The 22820-nt window shown below is 38.5% G+C and overlaps 1 protein-coding gene and 1 non-coding gene across 10 annotated transcripts in view; one reads left to right on the forward strand and one right to left on the reverse strand.

Moving 5' to 3' along the window:
- Nucleotides 1-22820, forward strand: part of LOC147348281 (uncharacterized) — a 434645-nt gene that overhangs the window by 48775 nt on the left and 363050 nt on the right. The gene's annotated exons all lie outside the window — the stretch shown is intronic.
- Nucleotides 21736-21861, reverse strand: LOC147348282 (small nucleolar RNA SNORD22). The gene has a single exon (XR_015152038.1). It is a non-coding gene; the product is annotated as a small nucleolar RNA SNORD22 (small nucleolar RNA).

The following is a 22820-nucleotide window of genomic DNA, read 5'->3' on the forward strand; positions in this document are numbered from 1 at the left end:
TCTCTGGGTCAGGAAGATCCTCTGGAGGAGGGCATGGCAACCCACTTCAGTATTCTTGCTGGAAAATCCCCATGGACAGAGGAGCCTGGTGGGCTACAGTCCATAGGATCACAAAGAATCAGACAGGACTGAAGGGACTTAGTACAGTGTATAGAAATATAATTTTTAAAAAGTTGATTTTGTGTCCTGTACCTTTTCTGAACTGGCTCATTAGATCTGATTATTTATTAGTTGATTTCTTGGATTTTTTAAGATATACCATCACATGCTATGCAGGTAGATATTTTTAGTTATTTTTTCTAATCTGAATGTTTTTTATTGCCTAAATTGCCCTAGATAAAACCTCTATACAGCATTGAATAAAAATGTCAAGAGTGTTACTATCTTCTTCGTGTTCTTACAAGAAAAAGCATTCTGTATGATGTTAGCTGTGAGGTTTTCGTAAATAGCATTTTTGGGGAAATTTCTGTCTCTTCCTAGTTTGCTAAATATTTTACTGTGAAAGGATGCTTGCTGGATTTCTGTAAAATTCTTTTCTTAGGTTTGTTGAGATGATTGTGTCGTTTTTGTCCTTTATCCTGTTAATACAGCCTATTACGTTGATTTTTCATATGTTGAATTCATCTTGCATCCCTGGGGAATAAATTGCACTTTTGTTACAGAGTGCTGTCAGTTTCTGTATAATCCTTCTTATATCTTGTTGGATTTGGTTTGCTAGTATTTTTGTTGAGGATTTTTGCATTTATAAATCATCAGAGATATTCAGCCATAGTTTTCTTTTCCTGTCATGTCTTCATCTGGTTTTGCTATCAAGATATTACTGATCACATAGAATAACTTGGGGCATATTCCATCCTTTTCTACTTTTTTGAAACAGTTGATGAAATATGTGTAATAATTTTTTTTCTTAAACATTTGGTAGATTTACTAGCAAAGTCTGAGCTTACCTGAGCCCAGGCTTATCTTGTGGAATTTTTTGATTAATAATTCAGTATGTTTACTTGTTATATATCTATTCAGACTTCCTATTTCTTGAGTCAGTTTCAGAAGTTTTTGTCTCTCTACCTAACTCATTGCTATATAATTATTCATAGTATACCTTTATAATTTCTGTTATTCCTCTAAGAGTGATAGTGACATGCTTCTTTTAAAGTCCTTAACATAGTAACTTCAGTCTCTTTCTTTTGTTTGGTTATCTAGCTAAGGCCTTTGAGTGTTTTGTTGTTTTGGTTTTTTTTTTTGGTCTTTCCTAGAGCCAGTTTTTTTTTTCAATTTTCTATTTTTTTTATTTTTTTCTATTGTTTTCCTGTACTCTATTTCATAAAGTTCCCCTCTAATCTTTATTAATTTACTTCCCTCTGCCTGGGTTTTTTGTGTGTTTTGTTTTTTAGTTTTTTTACAAGATTCAAGGTCAGTTTTTTTTTTATTGAAGTATAGTTGATTTATAGTGTTTCAGGTATACAGTAAAGTGATTCAGTCATTCTTACATGTATTATTTTTCAGAGTATTTTCCATTGTAGATTATATACAAGACATTATATTTCCTGTGCCATACAGTAGGGCTTTGTTGTTTATCTATTTTATATATAATAGTATGTATATGTTGGTCCCAAATTCCTATATTCTGTCTCCTTTTTTCCTTTTGGTAACTGTAAGTTTGTTTTCTATGTATGTGAGTCTTTTTCTATTTTGTATGTAAGTTAATTTGTATCATTTTTTTTAGATTCCCTATATAAGCAATATGATGTGTCTTCCTGGTTTACTTCACTTAGTATGATAATCTCTAGATCTATGCAGTATCTGTGTTGTTGCAAATGACATTATTTCATCCTTTTTATGGCTGAGTAATATTCCATTGTATATATGTACCACATCTTCTTTATCCATCTGTCATCAGACATTTTGTTTGCTTTCCTGTCTTGGCTTTTGTAAATAGTGGTGCTGTGAACATTGAAATGCATGTATCTTTTCGTATTAGAGTTTTCATCTTCTCCAGATACATGCCAAAAAGTGAGATTGCTGGGTCATATGGTAATTCTGTGTTTAGTTATTTAAGGAACCCAGACCTCCATACTGTTTTCCATAGTAGCCATTGCTTTCTTCCAGTGGTAAAGAATCTGCCTGCCAACTCAAGAGATACAGGTTCGATCCCTGGGTTGGCAACATCCTCTGGAGGAGGAAATGGCAACCCACTCCAGTATTCTTGTCTGGAGAATCCCATGGACAGAGGAGCCTGGTGGGCTACAGTCCATAGTGTCACAAAGAGTCAGACACGACTGAGCATGACTGAGCACACACACACATACCAATTCACATTCCTACCAACAGCATAATAGAGTTCCTTTTTATTAAAACCTTCTCCAACATTTGTTATTTGTAGACTTTGCTGATGGCCATTCTGACTAATGTGAAGTGATACCTCATTGTAGTTTTGATGTTCATTTTTCTGATAATTAGCAATGATGAGCATTTTGTCATGTGACTGTTGGCCATCTGGATGTCTTCTTTGGATAAATGCCTGTTCAAGTTTATTGTCCATTTCTGATTGGATAGTTTTGGGGGTTTTGTTTTGTTTGGTAGTTTGCTATATGAGCTGTTTGTATAATTTGGAAATTAATCCCTTGTCAGTCACATTATTTGCAAATATTTTCTCCTATTCCATAGGTTTTACAATTTCCTTTGGTCTACAAAATCTTTTAAGTTTGGTTAGGTTCCATCATTTATTTTTGCTTTTGCTTCCATTACTCTTGGTATGTGAGCTCAGTTGCTCAGTCCTGTCCAGCTCTTTGTGACCCCATGGACTGTAACCCACCAGGCTCCTCTGTTCATGAAATTTTCCAGGCAAGAATACTGCATTGGGTTGCTACTTCCTACTCCAGAAGATCTTCCCAACCCATAGATTGAATGCACATCTGTTGGATCTCCTACATTGGCAGGTGGATTCTTTACCACTGTGTCACCTGGGAAGCCCCTGTTACTCTAAGAGATAGGTCTGAAAAAATTATTGCTGTGATTTATGTCAAAGAGTGTTCTCCTTGTGTTTTTCTCTAGGAGTTTTATAGTATCCAGCCTTATATTTAGGTCTTCCATTCATCTTGAGTTTACTTTTGTATATGGTATTAGAGAGTGTTCTGATTTCTTTTACATGTAGATATCCAGTTTCCCAGCATCACTTATGGAAGAGACTATCTTTTCTCCATTGTATATTCTTGCCTCTTTTGCCATAGATTAATTGAACATAGGCATGTGGGTTTATTTCTGGGCTTTCTGTCCTGTTGCATTATCACTGTGTCTTTGTGCCAGTACCATACTGTGTTGATTACTGTAGCTTTGTAGCATAGGTTGATACTGTAAAAGGCTAGCATGGAACTGAGGTGAGGGGATAAAATTAAGGAAAGATAAACTGCTATGAAGCTCATGGTTCTTACTGAACATCTACCATTCTTTTTGCATAATACTCCTTAATTTGTTGCAAACAGTTGGTGAGAATGTAAATTGGTGTGTGTGTGTGTGTGTGTGTGTATACACACATGTGTATGTTGCTCAGTTGTGTCCAACTCTTTGGAGATATTTCTAAACAAAGTAAGCTGGAAATGTTACTTTTGAGATTCCTATTTATGGATCAGTTTAAAAGTTCCTACGATATTTGAGAGTTTAGGTTTTCTGTAAGAGAAAAATGGTTTCTATGTATTTGCATGCAACCACAAGTTTCTAAAGGAGATCAGTCCTGGGTGTTCTTTGGAAGAAATGATGCTAAAGCTGAAACTCTAGTACTTTGGCCACCTCATGTGAACAGTTGACTCATCAGAAAAGACTCTGATGCTGGGAGGGATTGGGGGCAGGAGGAAAAGGGGACGACAGAGGATTAGATGGCTGGATGGCATCACCAACTTGATGGACATGAGTTTGAGTGAACTCCGGGAGTTGGTGATGGACAGGGAAGCCTGGCGTGCTGCAATTCATGGGTCGCAAAGAGTCAGACACAACTGAGCAACTGAACTGAACAAGTTTCTTAAAGAAATAGCAAACATTTTTCTTTAAGTGGAGCAGGAAGTAAGTGACCTGAATGATTTTGAGGGGAAAGAGGAAGTAAAAAAAAAAAAAAAAAAAAGTGGTAACATTCACAGTACAAAAAAGTAACATCAGTCCTATTCATATGTGTGATAAAGACCTGAGTAGCCAAAGAGGATTATAAATCACTGTACACAGATCAGTGCCACTGAAGAATTTGTTGACTGTAGAATCATAAAAGTATCTGAAATAGAAACCTGAATATGTTTCCAAGTTGGAAGGCTTTGTATCAGTTTCTAAAAGAGGAAAGCATTAAAAAATAGAGTGCTACCTATGCCTTATTTATTTATCTTTAAATAGAAAGTAGCAAAGAAGTGATAGATTTGATTCAGCCAGTGGTATTCAGATATAAAGTAAAGTGGGCTATTATAGAGGATGAGGGGGTACCATCAGTGGTATATGCTGCTCCAAACATGAGGAACTAAGTGGCTGACACCTGACTTTCCTTCCCTGCCTCTTAATCCAGGATCTTTTATGATGCTTTAATTATAGAACATACTGCTAATGGCTAAAGAAATACAACTGTTTGAGGGAATATTTAAGTGCAGTGCTGTTTATCAAAAAGCATATCAGTTCAGTTCAGTTCAGTCGCTCAGTCGTGTCCAACTCTTTGCAACCCCATGAGTTGCAGCACGCCAGGCCTCCTTGTCCATCACCAACTCCTGGAGTTCACCCAGATTCACAGCCATCGAGTCAGTGATGCCATCCAGCCATCTCATCCTCTGTCGTCCCCTTCTCCTCCTGCCTCCAATCCCTCCTAGCAGCAGAGTCTTTTCCAATGAGTCAACTCTTCGCTTGAGGTGGCTAAAGTACTGGAGTTTCAGCTTTTGCATCAGTCCTTCCAAAGAAGACCCAGGACTGATCTCCTTTAGAATGGACTGGTTGGATCTCCTTGCAGTCCAAGGGACCCTCAAGAGTCTTCTCCAACACCACAGTTCAAAAGCATCAATTCTTTGGCACTCAGCTTTCTTCACAGTCCAACTCTCACATCCATACATGACCACTGGAAAAACCATAGCCTTGACTAGACGGACCTTTGTTGGCAAAGTAATGTCTCTGCTTTTCAATATGCTATCTAGGTTGGTCATAACTTTCCTTCCAAGTAGTCAGCGTCTTTTAATTTCATGGCTGCAATCACCATCTGCAGTGATTTTGGAGCCCAAAAAAATAAAGTCTGCCACTGTTTCCACTGTTTCCTCATCTATTTCCCATGAAGTGATGGGACCAGATGCCATGATCTTCATTTTCTGAATGTTGAGCTTTAAGCCAACTTTTTCACTCTCCTCTTTCACTTTCATCAAGAGGCTTTTTAGTTCCTCTTCACTGTCTGCCATAAGGGTGGTGTCAACTGCATATCTGACATTATTGATATTTCTCCCAGCAATCTTGATTCCAGCTTGTGCTTCTTCCAGCCCAGCATTTCTCATGATGTACTCTGCATAGAAGTTAAATAAGCAGGGTGACAATATACAGCCTTGATGTACTCCTTTTCCTGTTTGGAACGAGTCTGTTGTTCCATGTCCAGTTCTTACTGTTGCTTCCTGACCTGCATATAGGTTTCTCAAGAGGCAGGTCAGGTGGTCTGGTATTCCCATCGCTTTCAGAATTTTCCACAGTTTATTGTGATCCACGCAGTCAAAGGCTTTGGCATAGTCAATAAAGCAGAAATAGATCTTTTTCTGGAACTCTCTTGCTTTTCCGATGATCCAGAGGATGTTGGCAATTTGATCTCTGGTTCCTCTGCCTTTTCTAAAACCGGGTTGAACATCTGGAAGTTCCTCTTCACGTATTGCTGAAGCCTGACTTGGAGAACTTTGAGCATTACTTTACTAGCATGTGAGATGAGTGCAATTGTGCAGTAGTTTGAGCATTCTTTGGCATTGCCCTCTTTGGGATTGGAATGAAAACTGACCTTTTCCAGTCCTGTGACCACTGCTGAGTTTTCTAATGTTCCCTAATACATTGAAGCTAAAACATGGCTGCTTAGAAACAGATACATTTTTTTAAGACCAGATGACTTTTCCCTTTCCTTCCATCCACAACTCTCTCTGAAATGCTATTTGCTCTCTTCTCTTTACCAGGTTTTTTTAAAACATGTTGTGCATTTCTTTTTTATTTTTTATGCCACTTTATTATTATTTTTTAATTGAAGGTTAATTGCTTTACAGAATTTTGTGCTTTTCTGTCATACATCAGCAAGAATCAGTCATAGATACACCCATGTCTCCTCCCTCCTGAAACTCTCTCCCCATCCCGCCCTTCTAGATTGTCACAGAGCCCTTGTTTGAGTTCCCTGAGTCATACAGCAAATTCCCATTAGCTATTGATTTTACATATTGAATTGTAAATTTCCATGTTACTGAGAGAGTCAATAAGCAGGTTGATAAGAAGTCCAGGGTCCCCGAGGAGGAAAGAAGGGTCTGGAATTCTCAAGGAGGAGAAAAGGACAAACATCTTTTTTTTTTCCCCTCTAGTTCCTTAGTCTTAGTTACATAAAATGTTGTTTTCTTTAAGTCGGGAACTGATGATTACACAACAAACAACTCAGTTTAAACTCTGTACTAAGGATTATATAGCAACAATGTGTCCTGATTGAGGACAGTTTCTTCTTCCTGAAAACCTTCTGACTAATCCTATTATCTTAAAATGAATAGTATGTGAGTAGGTCTAGTAAGATCTTTACAACCTTGAGACATTCTTTAGATTTATTGTAATAACCAATTAAAAAGTATATAACTCCCTTAGACTAGCGAGGGGGGCACTCTCCATCCCCCTTCTGATGTCTGTGTCAGAAGCTTTTTCTGTCCCTTTTCATACTTTAATAAAACTCTGCTACACAAAAGCTCTTGAGTGATCAAGCCTGGTCCCAAAGCTAAATCTTCTTCTTTGGAGATCAAGAATCCAACACTGATCACCATAAGCTGTCATTACTGTCTCCATACATCTCACCCTCTTCCTTCTCCTCTCCCCCGATAGCCATAGGTCTGTTCTTTACGTCTGTTTCTCCATTGCTGCCCTGAAAATAAATTCATCAGTACCATCTTTCTAGATTCCATATATATGTGTCAGTATACAATATTTAAAGATCTGCTGGAGAAGGGATAGGCTACCCAGTCCAATATTCTTGGGCTTCGATTGTGGCTCAGCTGGTAAAGAATCTGACTGCAGTATAGGAGATCTGTTTGCTCCCTGGGTTTTGAAGATCCCCTGGAGAAGGGAAAGGCTACCCATTCCAGTATTCTGGCCTGGAGAATTCCATGGACTGTATAGTCCATGAGGTTGCAAAGAGTCGGACACTACTGAGTGACTTTCACTTTTCTTTCTATACGTTATTTGTATTTTTCTTTCTGACTTAACTTCACTCTGTATAATAGGCTCTAGGTTCATCTGCCTCATTGGAACTGACTCAAATGCATTTGTCTTTATGGTTGAGTAGTATTCCATTGTATATATGTACCACAACTTCTTTATCCATTCATCTGTTGATGGACATTTTGGTTGTTTCCTTTTTCTGCTGCTAAGTCACTTTCTAGCTATTGCAAATAGTGCTGCAATGAACATTGGGATACATGCGTTTTTTAAATTTTTGGTTTCCTCAGGATATATGCCTAGGGGCGTATATGCCTAGTGGTATATAGTAGTGGGATTGCTGGGTCATAAGGTGGTTTCATTCCTAGTTTTTTAAGGAATCTCCATACTGTCTTCCATGGTGGCTGTATCAATTTACATTCCCACCAGCAATAAAAGAGGGTTCCCTTTTTTTCATGTTGTTAAGATGGTAATACTCCTCCAAACTGAGCTATAGGTTCAACAGAATACCTATCAAAATCTTAGCTGCCATTTTTGCAAAAGCTGGCAAGCTCATTGTAAAATTCATCTAACATGCAAGGAGTATCCAAAACAGTCTCTAAAAAGATCAAAGTTAGAGAATTTATATTTTCCAACTGCAAAACTTACTCTAAAGCTGCACTATTCAAGTCAGTGTGCTGTTTCATAAGAATCAATGAAATAAAATTGAAAGTCCATAAATAAACTGTTCCCTTTGTGGTCAGTTGATTTTTGACAAAGCTGCAAGAAAAGTCAGTGGGCAAAAGATAATCTTTTCAACAAAGTGTACTGGGACAACTAGATAGTCACATACAAAAGAATCAAGTTGAACCCCTTCCTCACATCATACACAAAATTTAAATTAAGGTGTATAATATGCCTAAATTTAGGAGGTAAAATTATAAAAACTTAGGAAAAAATAGAAGTAGTTTTTTCATGATGCTTAGCTCAGGCAGTGGTTTCTTAGATTTGATATTAAAAATACAAGTAACAAAAGAAAAATAGATATATTGAACTTTTTCAAAATTAAAAATATCTGGGCTTCAAAGGACAGCATTATGAAAGTGAAATATAATACTTAGAATGGAAAAAAAAGTTTGAAGATCATAAGGGGCTTGGTATCAATAAAAGAACACAGGGAAAATGTATTCAATATCTTATAACCTATAATGGAAAAGATCTGAAAAGAATGTGTATATATATGTATATATATATATACACACACACCCATACATATAGCTGAATCACTTTGCTAAACACCTGAATCGTTGTAAATCAACCATACTTCAATTTTTAAAAAAGGAAAAAACAATATTAAAAGAGCCCTTACAACTTAATAATAAAACTATGATTAACCCAATGGGTAAAGGTTTTGAATACACATTTCTGCAAAAAATATGTCAAATTGTTCAAATGGACAATCAGCATATGAAAAATAAAGTCAACATCATTAATTCTTAGGGAGATGTGTATCAAACCTGAAATGATTTATCACTTCACACTCACAAAAATGTCTACAGTAAAAAAGACAATAACAAGTGTTGGTAAATTGGAACTTCTCACATATTGCTGGCAGGGTTTTACAGTGGTGCTGATTTGGAAAAGATTTTAGCAGTTTATCAGAAAAGCTAGCCATAAAGTTTATGTGTGATGTAATAGTTCCATTTCTAGATAAATACCTATGATAAAAATAGTCACCTGTAGTTGAATTGTCATAGCAATGTTATTTAAAAAGTAGAAACAGCTGAAATGTTCATCACCTGATAAATGGATAAATAAATGTGGTATATCTGTAAAATGGAATATTATTTGGCCATCAAAGGAAGGAAGTATTGATATGTGTGATAGCATAGATTCACCTTGAAAACGTCATACTAAATGATAGAAGCCAAATGTAAAGGCCGCATTGTGCAGATTCATTTATATAGAGTCAGTGGAATAGGCAAACTCATACAGACTGAAAGTAGATTGAGGGTTACCATGGACTACGGGGGCTTCCCTGATAGCTCAGTTGGTAAAGCATCCACCTGCAGTGCAGGAGACCCCAGTTCTATTCCTGGGTCAGAAAGAGGAATAGAGAAGGGAGAGGAGAAGGGAGAGGCTACCCACTGTAGTATTCTTGGCCTTCCCTGTGTCTCAGCTGGTAAAGAATCCACCTCCAGTGAGGGAGACCTGGGTTTGATCTCTGGGTTGGGAACATCCCCTGGAGAAGAGAAAGGCTACCCACTCTAGTATTCTAGCCTAGAGAATTCCATGGGCTGTATAGTCCATGGGGTTGCAAAGAGTTGGACACGACTGAGCAACTTTCACTTTCACGTGGACTATGGGAAGGGCAAAATGGAGAATGAGTACTAATGGTACCAAGTTTCTTATAGAGGTGATGAAAACACTCTGTAATTAGACAGTGGTGATGACTGTACAGTTCTATGTGTATGCTAAAAAAAAAAAAAAAAACTGAATTGTACACTTAAAAGGATGGATTGTATGGTATGGGAATTAGATCTCCATAAAACTCTCTTTTAAAAAATGCACAATGCTGTACGTTTAAAAAACAAAGATGAAGATTAAAAACAGCCAATAGGGGGGTGGTACTAAGATGGCGGAGGAATAGGACAGGGAGACCCACTTTCTCCCCCACAAATTCATCGAAAGATCATTTAAACACTGAGGAAATACCACAAAACAACTTCTGAATGCTGGCAGAGGACACCAGGCACCCAGAAAGGCAGCCCATTGTTTTTGAAAGGAGATAGGACAAAAGATAAAAGATAAAAAGAGAGACAAAAGAATTAGGGATGGAGACCCATCCTGGGGGGGAGTCATAAAAGAGAAGTTTCCAAACATCAGGAAACCCTCTCACTGGCGGTCTGTGGGGAGTTGTGGAATCTCAGAGGGCAACATACCAGGAGGGAAAAATAAATAAAACCCATAGATTACGTGCATAACTGCAACTCCCAGAGGAGAAGTAGCCCAGACACTCGGGTCTGCCACCAGCAAGTGTGTCTGAACAGGGAGGCCCGGGCTTTACTGCTTAGGGTAAGGACTGGGCCTGAATGCCCTGATGCAATCTGAGGGAGCTAACTGTGGGATGAAGTGAAGTGAAGTCGCTCAGTCGTGTCCGACTCTTTGCAACCCCATGGACTGTAGTCTACCAGGCTCCTCCATCCATGGGATTTTCCAGGCAAGAATACTGGAGTGGGTTGCCATTTCCTTCTCCAGGGGATCTTCCCTACCCAGGGATTGAACCCGGGTCTCCCACATTGCAGGCAGACACTTTAACCTCTGAGCCACCAGGGAAGCCCAACTGTGGGATAGCCAGAGAAAGAAAAAAAAAGAGAGAACTTTCATGCAAAAAGCTCCAACCTAAGGCACTGCCAGGCTGCTCACAGAACAAAGGACTGAGCGAATACCAGAGGAGAGCTAGCCAGCTGCAGATTGGCCCATGCCCCGCCAGAGGTGGAGACAGCCATAGCCGGAAGGCAAGGGGCAAACTCGGCCCCAGAGATGGCATCCTCTACCAAACTGCGAGCAGGTTCCCAGTTGCTAACTAAGATTCCTGGGATCCTGGACCGTTGACATCTGCTAGGAGGGTCGCAAGCAAAGATCAGTTCCCCAGAGGAAACACACGGCACACCTGAGATAGCCCTCCCACTGCACACCAGGAAACTGAGCAGCTGGGACGGAAGAGGTGATAAGATGCATTGCCACACTTGGGGAGCATAAGCTCGCCAAGCACCTGGTCGCCTGAGCTGCTCAGACCTGGGAAGGGCACAAAATACAAGCCTAACTGAGTCTGTGCCTTTGTGGAGTACCCAAGAACCTGAACCTGAGTGGCTTAGACCTGGGAAGCGCACACAAGCCAGGGCCCACCTTAGACGGTTCCCCTGCAGAGCAACCTGGAGCCTGAGCAGTGTAGACCTGGAAAGAGCACACACCGTTGAGTGAGGGCAAACCCAGTGTGACCCAGACACTGCAAGCACTCCCGACACGCTCCAGTGATACTTGTTTGCAGTGTTCCACCCTCCCGGCAGCACAATTGAATAAAGTGAGCCTAAATAAATGACCCGGAGAAGGCAATGGCATCCCACTCCAGTACTCTTGCCTGGAAAATCCCATGGACGGAGGAGCCTGGTGGGCTGCAGTCCATGGGGTCACGAAGAGTTGGACACGACTAAGCGACTTCACTTTCACTTTGCACTTCCCTGCATTGGAGAAGGAAATGGCAACCCACTCCAGTGTTCTTCCCTGGAAAATCCCAGGAACGGGGGAGCCTGGTGGGCTGCCGTCTATGGGGTCACACAGAGTCGGACACAATTGAAGTGACTTAGCAGCAGCAGCAGCAAATAAATGACCACCTTTGCCCCCTTGTGTGAGGGTGGAAGTTAGATACTGAAGAGACTTGTAAACAGAGGAAACCAAAATAAACAAGGAAGAGGTAACCACTTTGGAAGTCACAGGTGCAATAGATTAAAACCCTGTACTTAACATTGGGTACATTGGAAGGGACCTATAGACCTTGAGAAGTATAAGCTGAAACAAGGAACTATCTGAAACTGAACTGACTCCACACTGCCCTTAATTCTCCAGAGAAATTCCTAGACTATTTTACTAGTACCATTTTTTAATTAAAAAAATTTTTTTATTTTTAAGTTCTTTATTACTCCTTTAATTTTCATTTTTAAAACCTACTAATACCTTGCAAAATAAAAGACCCTACTTTTAAAGCAAATTTCATATACTTTTTTATAACTTTTGCGATTTTGTTTTGTTTTTTTTAATATTGTATTTTCGAGAGTATAACCCCTACTCTAGGTTTTTAATCTTTGCTTTTTGGTATTTGTTATCAATTCTGTACTGAATCCAATCTTCAGTACCCATTTTTACTTAGGAGTGTGATTACTGGCTTGATTGCTCTCTCCCCTTTTGACTCTCTGGACATGACTGAGCGACTTTCACTTTCACATGGACTAGGGGAAGGGCAAAATGGAGAATGAGTACTAACGGTACCAAGTTTCTTATAGAGGTGATGAAAACACTCTGTAATTAGACAGTGGTGATGACTGTACAGTTCTATGTGTATGCTAAAAAAAAAAAACCCAACACTGAATTGTACACTTAAAAGATGGATTGTATGGTATCCCCCAGGTCACCTCTATCTCCTCCCTCCCGCTTCTCTTCTCTACTTAACTCTGTGAATCTCTTTGGATATTTCAGGCTGTGGAGAACACTTAGGGAGCTGATCACAGGCTCAATTGGTCTCTTTCCTTTTGATTCCCCCCTCCTCTCCTCCTGGTCACCTCTATCTCCTTCCTCCTTCTTCCCTTCTCTGTGGAACTCCTTGAACCTCTTTGAGTGTTCCAGACTGTGGAGTGCAAATAGGGAATTGATTACTCACTAGACTGCTCTCTCCCCTTTTGACTCCCCCTCTTCTACTCCAAGGCACCTCTATCTCCCTCCTCCCTCTTCTCTTTTCCATGTAACTCTGTGAACCTCTCAGGGTGTCCCCCACTGTGGAGAATATTTTCACCATTAACCTAGATGTTTTATCATTGGTGCTGTATGGATGGAGAAGTCTTGAGGCTATGGTAAGAATAAGACTGAAAGCCAGAGGCAGGAGGCTTAAATCCAAAACCTAAGAACACCAGAAAACTCCTGACTCCAGGGAACATTAACAAGAGCTCATCCAAAAGCCTCCATACCTACACTGAAACCAAGCTCCACCCAAGAGCCAACAAGTTTCAGAGCAAGACATACCAAGCTAATTCTCCAGCAATGCAGGAACATAAACCTGAGCACAAAAATACAGGTGGCCAAAAGTCACACCAAACCCATAGACACCTCAAAACTCACTACTGGACACTTCATTGCACTCCAGAGAGAAGAGATCCCGCTCCACCCACCAGAACACTGACCCAAGCTTCCCTAACCAGGAAACCTTGACAAGCCACTCGTCCAACCCCACCCGCAGGGAGGAACCTCCACAATAAAGAGGAACTACAAACTTCCAGCATACAGAAATGCCACCCCAAACACAGCAACCTAAACAAGATGAAAAGGCATAGAAATATTCAGCAGGTAAAGGAACATGACAAAAGTCCACCAAACCAAACCAAAGAGTAGGAGATAGGCAGTCTACCTGAAAAAGAATTCAGAATAATGATAGTAAAAATGATCCAAAAGCTTGAAAACAAAATGGAGTTACAGATAAATAGTCTGGAGACAAAACATGAGAAGATGCAAGAAAAGTTTAACAAGAACCTAGAAGAAATAAAAAAGAGTCAATCAATAATGAATAATGCAATAAATGAGATCAAAAGCACTTTGGAGGGAACCAACAGTAGAATGACTGAGGCAGAAGATAAGATAAGTGAGGTGGAAGATAGAATGGTGTTAATAAATGAAGCAGAGGGGAAAAAAGAAAAAAGAATTAAAAGAAATGAGGACAATCTCAGAGACCTCTGGTACAATCTTAAACACCCCAACATTTAAATCATAGGAGTCCCAGAAAAAGAAGATGACAAAAAGAAAGGCCATGAAAAAATACTTGAGGAGATAAGAGTTGAAAACATCCCTAAAATGGAGAAGGAAATAGTCACCCAAGTCCAAGAAACCCACAGAGTCCCAAACAGGATAAACCCAAGACAAAACAGCCCAAGACACACATTAATCAAATTAATGAAGATCAAACACAAAGAACAAATACTAACAGCAGCAAAGGAAAAACAACAAATAACTCACAAGGGGATCCCCATAAGGATAACAGCTGATCTTTCAATAGAAACTCTTCAGGCCAGGAGGGAATGGCAGGACATACTTAAAGTGATGAAAGAGAAAAACCTACAACCTGGATTACCATATCCAGCAAGGATCTCATTCAAATATGAAGGAGAAATCAAGAGCTTTACAGACAAGCAAAAGCTCAGAGAATTCAGCACCACCAAACCAGCTCTTCAACATATGATAAAGGATCTTCTATAGACAGGAAACACAGAAAAGGTTTATAAACTCAAACCCAAAACAACAAAGTAAATGGCAATAGGATCACACTTATCATTACGTTAAATGTAAATGAGTTGAATGCCCCAATCAAAAGACAAAGACTGGCTGAGTAGATACAAAAACAAGACCCCTGTATATGCTGTCTACAAGAAACCCACCTCAAAACAAGGGACACATACAGACTGAAAGTGAAGGGCTGGAAAAGCATATTTCACCCAAATGGAGACCAAAAGAAAGCAGGAGTAGCAGTACTCATATCAGATAAAAGAGACTTTAAAATAAAGGCCATGAAAAGACACAAAGAAGGACACTACATAATTATCAAAGGATCAATCCAAGATGAAGATATAACAATTATAAATATATATGCACCCAACATAAAAGCACTGCAATATGTAAGGCAAATGCTAACAAGTATAAAAGGGGAAGTTAACAATAACTCAATAATATTGGGAGACTTTAATATCCCACTCACACCTATGGATACATCAACTAAACAGAAAATTAGCAAGGAAACACAAACTTTAAATGATACAATGGACCAGTTAGACCTAATTTATATCTATAGGACATTTCACCCTAAAACAATGAATTTCACCTTTTTCTCAAATGCATACAGAACCTTCTCTAGGATAGATCACATCCTGCACCATAAATCTAGCCTTGGTAAATTCAAAAAAACTGAAATCATTCCAATCATCTTTTCTGACCGCAATGCAGTAAGATTAGATGTCAACTATAGAAAAAATCTATTAAAAGTACAAACATATGGAGGCTAAACAACACACTTCTGAATAACCAACAAATCACAGAAGAAATCAAAAAAGAAATCAAAATATGCATGGAAACTAATGAAAATGAAAACACAACAACCCCAAACCGGTGGGACCCTGTAAAAGCAGTGCTAAGGGGAAGGTTCATAGCAATACAAGCCTACCTCAAGAAACAGGAGAGAAATCAAATAAATAACCTAACTCTACACCTAAAGCAACTAGAAAAAAAGAAATGAAACACCCACAGGGTTAGTAGAAGGAAAGAAATCTTAAAAATTAGGGCAGAAATAAATGCAAAAGAAACAAGACCATAGCAAAAATCAACAAAGCTAAAAGCTGGTTTTTTAAGAAGATAAATAAAATTGACAAACCATTAGCCAGACTTATTAAGAAACAAAGGGAGAAGAATCAAATCAACAAAATTAGAAATGAAAATGGAGAAATCACAACAGACAACACAGAAATACAAAGGATCATAAAAGACTACTATTAGCAACTCTATGCCAATAGAATAGACAACTTGGAAGAAATGGACAAATTCTTAGAAAAGTATAACTTTCCAAAACTGAACCAGGAAGAAATAGAAAATCTTAACACACCCATCAAAAGCATGGAAATCGAAACTGTAATCAGAAATCTTCCAACAAGCAAAAACCCAGGACCAGACAGCTTCACAGCTGAATTCTACCAAAGATTTAGAGAAGAGCTAACACCTATCCTACTCAAACTCTTCCAGAACATTGCAAAGGAAGGTAAACTTCCAAACTCATTCTATGAGGCCACCATCACCCTAATACCAAAACCAGACAAAGGTGCCACAAAAAAAGAAAACTACAGGCCAATAGCACTGATGAACATAGATGCAAAACTCCTTAACAAAATTCTAGCAAACAGAATCCAACAACATAGTAAAAAGATCATACATCATGACCAATAGAGTTTTACCCCAGGGATGCAAGGATTCTTCAGTATTTGCAAATCAATCAATGTGATATGCCACATTAACAAATTGAAAAATAAAAACCATATGATTCTCTCAATAGATGCAGAGAAAGCCTTTGATGAAATTCAACATCCATTTATGTTAAAAACCCTCCAGAAAGCAGGCATAGAAGGAACATACCTCAACATAATAAAAGACACATATGATAAACCTACAGCAAACATTATCCTCAATGGTGAAAAATTGAAAGCATTTCCCCTAAAGTCAGGAACAAGACAAGGGTGCCCACTCTCACCACTACTATTCAATAGTAGTTTTGAAAGTTTTAGCCACAGCAATCAGAGCAGAAAAAGAAATAAAAGGAATCCAGATTGGAAAAGAAGTAAAACTCTCACTGTTTGCAGATGACATGATACTCTACATACAAAACCCTAAAGACACCACCAGAAAATTACTAGAGCTAATCAATGAATATAGTAAAGTTGCAGGATTTAAAATCAAGACACATAAATCCCTTGCATTCCTATACACTAACAATGAGAAAACAGAAAGAGCAATTAAGGAAACAATTCCATTCCCCATTACAACGAAAAGAATAAAATACTTAGGAATAAATCTACCTAAAGAAAAAAAAGACCTATATATAGAAAACTATAAAACACTGATGAAAGAAATCAAAGATGACACAAATAGATGGAGAAATATACCATGTTCATGGATTGGAAGAATCAATATAGTGAAAATGAGTATACTACCCAAAGCAATCTATAGACTCAGTGCAATCCCTATCAAGCTACCAACGGTATTTTTCAGAGAACTAGAATAAATAATTTCACAGTTTTTCTGGAAATACAAATAACCTTGAGTTGCCAAAGCAATCTTGAGAAAGAAGAATGGAACTGGAGGAATCAACCTGCCTGACTTCAGGCTCTACTACAGTGCAACAGTCATCAAGACAATATGGTAATGGCACAAAGACAGAAACATAGATCAATGGAACAAAATAGAAAGCCCAGAGATATATCCACGCACCTATGGGCACCTTATCTTTGACAGAGGAGGCAAGAATATGCAATGGAGAAAAGACAATCTCTTTAACAAGTGGTGCTGGGAAAACTGGTCAACCACTTGTAAAAGAATGAAACTAGAACACTTTCTAACTCCATACACAAAAATAAACTCAAAATGGATTAAAGATCTAAATGTAAGACCAGAAACTATAAAACTCCTAGAGGAAAATATAGGGAAAACACTCTCTGACATAAAGCACAGCAGGATCCTCTATGACCCACCTCCGAGAGTAATGGAAATAAAAGCAAAAATTAAAAAATGTGACCTAATTAAACTTAAAAGCTTTTGCACAGCGAAGGAAACTACAAGCAAGGTGAAAAGACAGCCTTCAGAATGGGAGAAAATAATAGCAAACGAAGCAAATGACAAAGAATTAATCTCAAAAATATATAAACAACTCCTGCAGCTCAATTCCAGAAAAATAAATGACCCAAGCAAAAAATGGGCCAATGAACTAAACAGACATTTCTCCAAAGAAGACATATAGATGGCTAACAAACACATGAAATGATGCTCAACATCACTCATTATCAGAGAAATGTAAATCAAAACCACAATGAGGTACCATCTTACGCCAGTCAGAATGGCTGCTATCCAAAGGTCTACAAGCAATAAATGCTGGAAAGGGTGTAGAGAAAAGGGAACCCTCTTACACTGTTGGTGGGAATGCAAACTTGTACAGCCACTATGGAGATTCCTTAAAAAACTGGAAATATAACTTCCATATGACCCAGCAATCCCACTGCTGGGCATACACACCAAGGAAACCAGAATTGAAAGAGACACGTGTACCCCAGTGTTCATTGCAGCACTGTTTATAATAGCCAGGACATGAAAGAAACCTAGATGTCCATCAGCAGACGAATGGATAAGAAAGCTGTGGTATATCACACGATGAAATATTACTCAGCTATTAAAAAGAATACATTTGAATCAGTTCTAATGAGGTGGATGAAACTGGAGCCTATTATACAGAGTGAAGTAAGTTAGAAAGAAAAACACCAATACAGTATATTAACACATATATATATGGAATTTAGAAAGATGGTAATGATGACACTATATGCAAGACTGCAAAAGAGACACAGATGTAAAGAACAGACTTTTGGACTCTGTGGGAAAAGGCAAGGGTAGGATGATTTGAGACAATAGCATTGAAACATGTATATTATGTGAAATAGTTTGCCAGTCCAGGTTTGATGCATGAGACAGTGTGCTCAGGGCTGGTGTACTGGGATGACCCAGAGGGATGGGATGGGGAGGGCGGTGGGAGGGAGGGTCAGGATGGGGAACACATGTACACCCATGGCTGATTCATGTGAATGTATGGCAAAAACCACCACAGTATTGTAAAGTAATTAGCCTCCAATTAAAATAAAATTTTAAAAAATAGCCAATATACCCACAATTTAAAAACTTTTGTTGAAACGTTTAATGTGTTTCCTACTTGAAGTTTATTGTGTATTTTATTACTTGTAATTCACATGTACATTTAACTTTTATTCTGTTTTTTTTCCCTCTTTACGTTAGTTGTAAGTGGTTTGTTTGTTTTGTTTTGTTTTGTTTTCATTTTGCTTCCTGGTCTTTATAACTACCATTGATGCTAACTACTTATTTTCCAGAAGTGGACATACCATATCTTACTTTACATTTCCTCTATTTGCCATTCAATTTGTATTCATTTCTTTGCTATAATGTGAGTGAATCAAAAAACAGCTTTGTATATGTACTTTTTCTTATTATAGGGGTTATTTCTTCCACCCGTTGGTAAAAAGAAAGTGTTAACACTGTGTCAAATACTATGAAACATTTTCTAATGTTGGTGAATTTTGCCAAATTTCCTTCCATAGAGTTTCTCTGTCATTTGTTAAGTATTGTGTAGGCAAGTATTAATAGCTCTCCACTGCCACTAACGTTATGTCCACAGGATTTTCTGCGGACATATGTGCAAATTCACCCTAAGCCTTTGAGAAATTGGCCATGTGCCATTAAGAGGATGAGAGCAAGCATGAAATTGGTTATAAACAGGTGCATTGCACAATTGATTATCCAAGCCTCTGTCTCTTCTATAATTAATCATAGGCTCTTTACAAGAGTCATGTTGCAAAGAAACCCACCACTTACAGAGGCAGGAAGGCACCTGGTATCGGGATAGAGGATAAAGACAAGCAGAGGCAGAGAAAACAGAATGTCATTTCAGAGCAAGTCTGTTCATGTGGGCCTGGGGACTTCACATCATGGAAGTGCCCTGAACTGCTGAGAATTTAAATCATCAGACTACACACCTAGTCTTTTAGGGGGCTCTGTAATTGCTGAGGGGACCAGTTTCCTGGGCCAGGTCCATTAGATGTTGTAAGTAAATTTTGGGAAACAGCCATGCAACCCTCACCAAGGGTTTTCTATAGGGTACTTTCATAAAAGTAGAATTTGGTTATTGGCCCAAAGATTCCACCTAGTCATAGCCATGCATGTTATATGGGAGCCCATAGACTTCTTTCAAGCTAAGAAAGAAGGTGATTTTCTTCTTATGATGCAGAACTGAGTCTAAGATCCAGTTCTAGGTGGTCCACCAGAAACAAATGGTGATGTTGAATTGAACAGCTGGCATCTTTTGCAACATGAACTCTCAGTGAGACAAGCTTAAAACAAATCACCAGCTGGCATAGCATTCTAATTTCTGACAGATGTATTAATCACAAGTTTTTATTTCCATAGGCCTACACCCTCACCTCACTCCTGCATCCATAATTTATGTGCTTAATTCATAGTTCACACTGGTGAAATATACAGGGTGGATTTAGAATTTAGAATTGGAATTTCTCAATCTTTAAAGTCATTACATTCTCATGTGTTTTTAATACTCAGTCCAGAAAAAGTCTGTAATTCTACCATTAATATGTCGCTCTTTCCTTTTCCTCAGAGTTTGAAAGATCTGTCCCCGTATTTTTCTTAGCATTACAGCTTTTTTGAGAAGATTCTTGTAATTCATCCATTAATTCCCATTGTTTATGAAGGGTCTTGTCCATCATTCCTCATGTTTTCAGAATCTACATTAAATCTACACCTTTGTATGTATTTGAATTTCTTCTCCAACAGTCCTTTTCTATAGCTTTTTTCTTTTTCACTTTGAACTTTTTCATATCTATGTTTCATATCTGCCAACATAGAATTCTTTTCAAACTCTAATATTATAGTAGTAATCACTATATTAATATTTTTAAGACACCTCAACTTATATTCTATTCATTTATTGCCCTTTTTTATCATGTACTTTCTTTGTTCCCTTCATGTTGCTGAGCACTGAGGAGCCAGTGGTGAACAAAAAGTAATTGTCTCCCTGTTTTCATGAAATTCATTGTCTTGTAGAGGTGCCAGATAAGTAGATAAGAATAAAATGTTTTTAAAATTGTAACTACCATAAATATTCTGAAGAAGAGGTAAAGGATGCTGGGAGGGTGTATGAAAGGAAGATATAATCTGGTTTGAAAAGTCAGGGAAGTGAGTTTGAGAAAGTGACACTGAGCTGAGACAGAAAGAATAAATAGGGGTTACTTTTGTGAGTGAGGGAGGGGAAGGAGATAAGAATGTTCCATACAGAGGGAAGAGTATGTGCAAATCTTATCATGGGAGCAGAGAGTGTCCATGACTCTGAACAAAGGCCACTGTGATTGAAATACTTGAGGAGGGGGAGTGTGATAAGAGGTAAAGTTGGTGAAGAAAGCAGTGGCCATATTAATATTTGTCTTCATCCTAAGAGCAGTTACATTAATTTCAGTTATCACTCTCTTAGAGCAGCAAATGTTGATCATTTATAACCATTAGACTCATTATCTCTGTTATCCATTGTGCAGTATCCAACAAGTCTGAATTCAAATACCTGTATGGCCTAGTGGAGTTACTAGTGTTATTCTTGCTGTTGGCATGTGATCTTTCTTGCCCTTGATTTTGAAAGTATTATTTTAAAGTACCCAATAATGCTTTCTGATTCTATATTTTCTCTACCTAATCATCTGTCCTAGTGGTCCCTGGCACAGTGCTTCATGCTTAGCCAGTGATCAGTAGATGCTTGCAGGGTGGTGAGGGAGAAAGAATGAGCTTGAGGTTGCCAGAGGCCTTCTAGAATGCAAAATGCAAAGGCCTCTCAAGGAGTCATTGAGAGAGCCATGTGCTAGTATCTCACAAATTTCTTTCTTTAAAAAAAACAAAACAAAAACACTTTTATTTAGAAAAGCTGAAATGATTGTATGCTAATACAACAGTGAGGTTGTTTAAGAAAAGACCTTTTTTGTTTGTTTGTTTTTTTGACTGCACCTCAAGACTTGTGGAATTCTAGTTCCCTGACCAGGGATCAAACTCAGGCCTCAGCAGTGAAAGTGCAGAGTCCTAATGACTGGCCCACCAAGAATTCCCAAGAAAATTCAATTTTTTTATATCCTCCAAGATTTGGGAGTCCACTGGGTATGCTTTGTTCTTTCTTCAGTCCTGGGGGAAAACAACTGATTTTTCAAATAGTAATTTGTTCCTCCCTTTGCCATGTTTAAAATTCTTATGATTCCTCAGACAGTTCCTTCTGGAAAAAGCTTTCCTCTTCTACCCTGGCCAGCCCCAGTGGGTTCACCTTTACATGCTCTGGGACTCTGACAGGAGGTAAGATGCATGAATGTTTCTTCACTGAGAACAAATTTGTGATGCAAGAAAAGAGAAAGAGAGTGGATCTATGAACACTGTTTCAAATTGAAGTATATTTCCCTCTAAATTATTACTTCTTCTTCAGTTGACTTCTATTTTCTAGAATGATTCCCCTCTTTTCAAACCCTCTATGTTGCCATTATCTGGGTTAGGTGTTGACCGATGTAATCAGAGTTGACAGTACACCAACCTGATTTGAACATACCTCCTGTCATAGGAATGTGAAACTGTGAAACATCAAACAGCATTGTGATAGATCATTCACTCCTATGTTGGAGATAATTGTTTCCTCAGAGTAGTAGAAGGCATTATAATGACTTGGCTAAAACCCAAGAAGCTCGTTAGGTTCATTTCAGATCTGGAGAGCTTCACAGAACGGTTTCAGTGTACAGGATACTGTCATATGTGACAAGCCAACAGGTACTATTCCAGTCCTCACAAATCCCATGCACAAATGTAATTATCATTCAAAGAAGATCTGATATTTACTATAGTAATCAAACACATGGAAAGCTTTGGGAATGAATGTGAAAGAACTCTGTAGAGAAGGTTAACAGTTGGTGTCTTATGTTTTGACCTAATTTGTTTAAGCAACTACATCTGTTGAGGGCCAAGTCCTGTGCTGGGTGCTGAAAATAGGAAGATGGGAAATTTCTTGCCCTTGAGAAGCTCTCAAGCTAGTGATGAAGACATAAATAGATCACTGTCATGAAATGTGGCAACTGTAGCATTAGAGGTACGTGTGTAATTGTAAAGAAGCACAAAGGAGAAGGAATGGAGCCTAGAGTAGAGCTAAGGTCATTTCTCAATATAGTTGTTAGGAACTGGATCCTAAAAAATGAATGGTTAAGGGACAGGACAGGTCTCGACAAGGACACCGAGAGCAGTGGGAAGTGAGTGTGTAAAGACACAAAGGAGTAGAAATTGTCTTGTTTGAGGAATGACCA

The sequence above is a fragment of the Bos grunniens genome, chromosome 22 (assembly GCF_055505025.1).
Source record: "Bos grunniens cultivar Pamir isolate PY7600 chromosome 22, Bosgru_T2T1.0, whole genome shotgun sequence".
Taxonomy (NCBI): domain Eukaryota; kingdom Metazoa; phylum Chordata; class Mammalia; order Artiodactyla; family Bovidae; genus Bos; species Bos grunniens.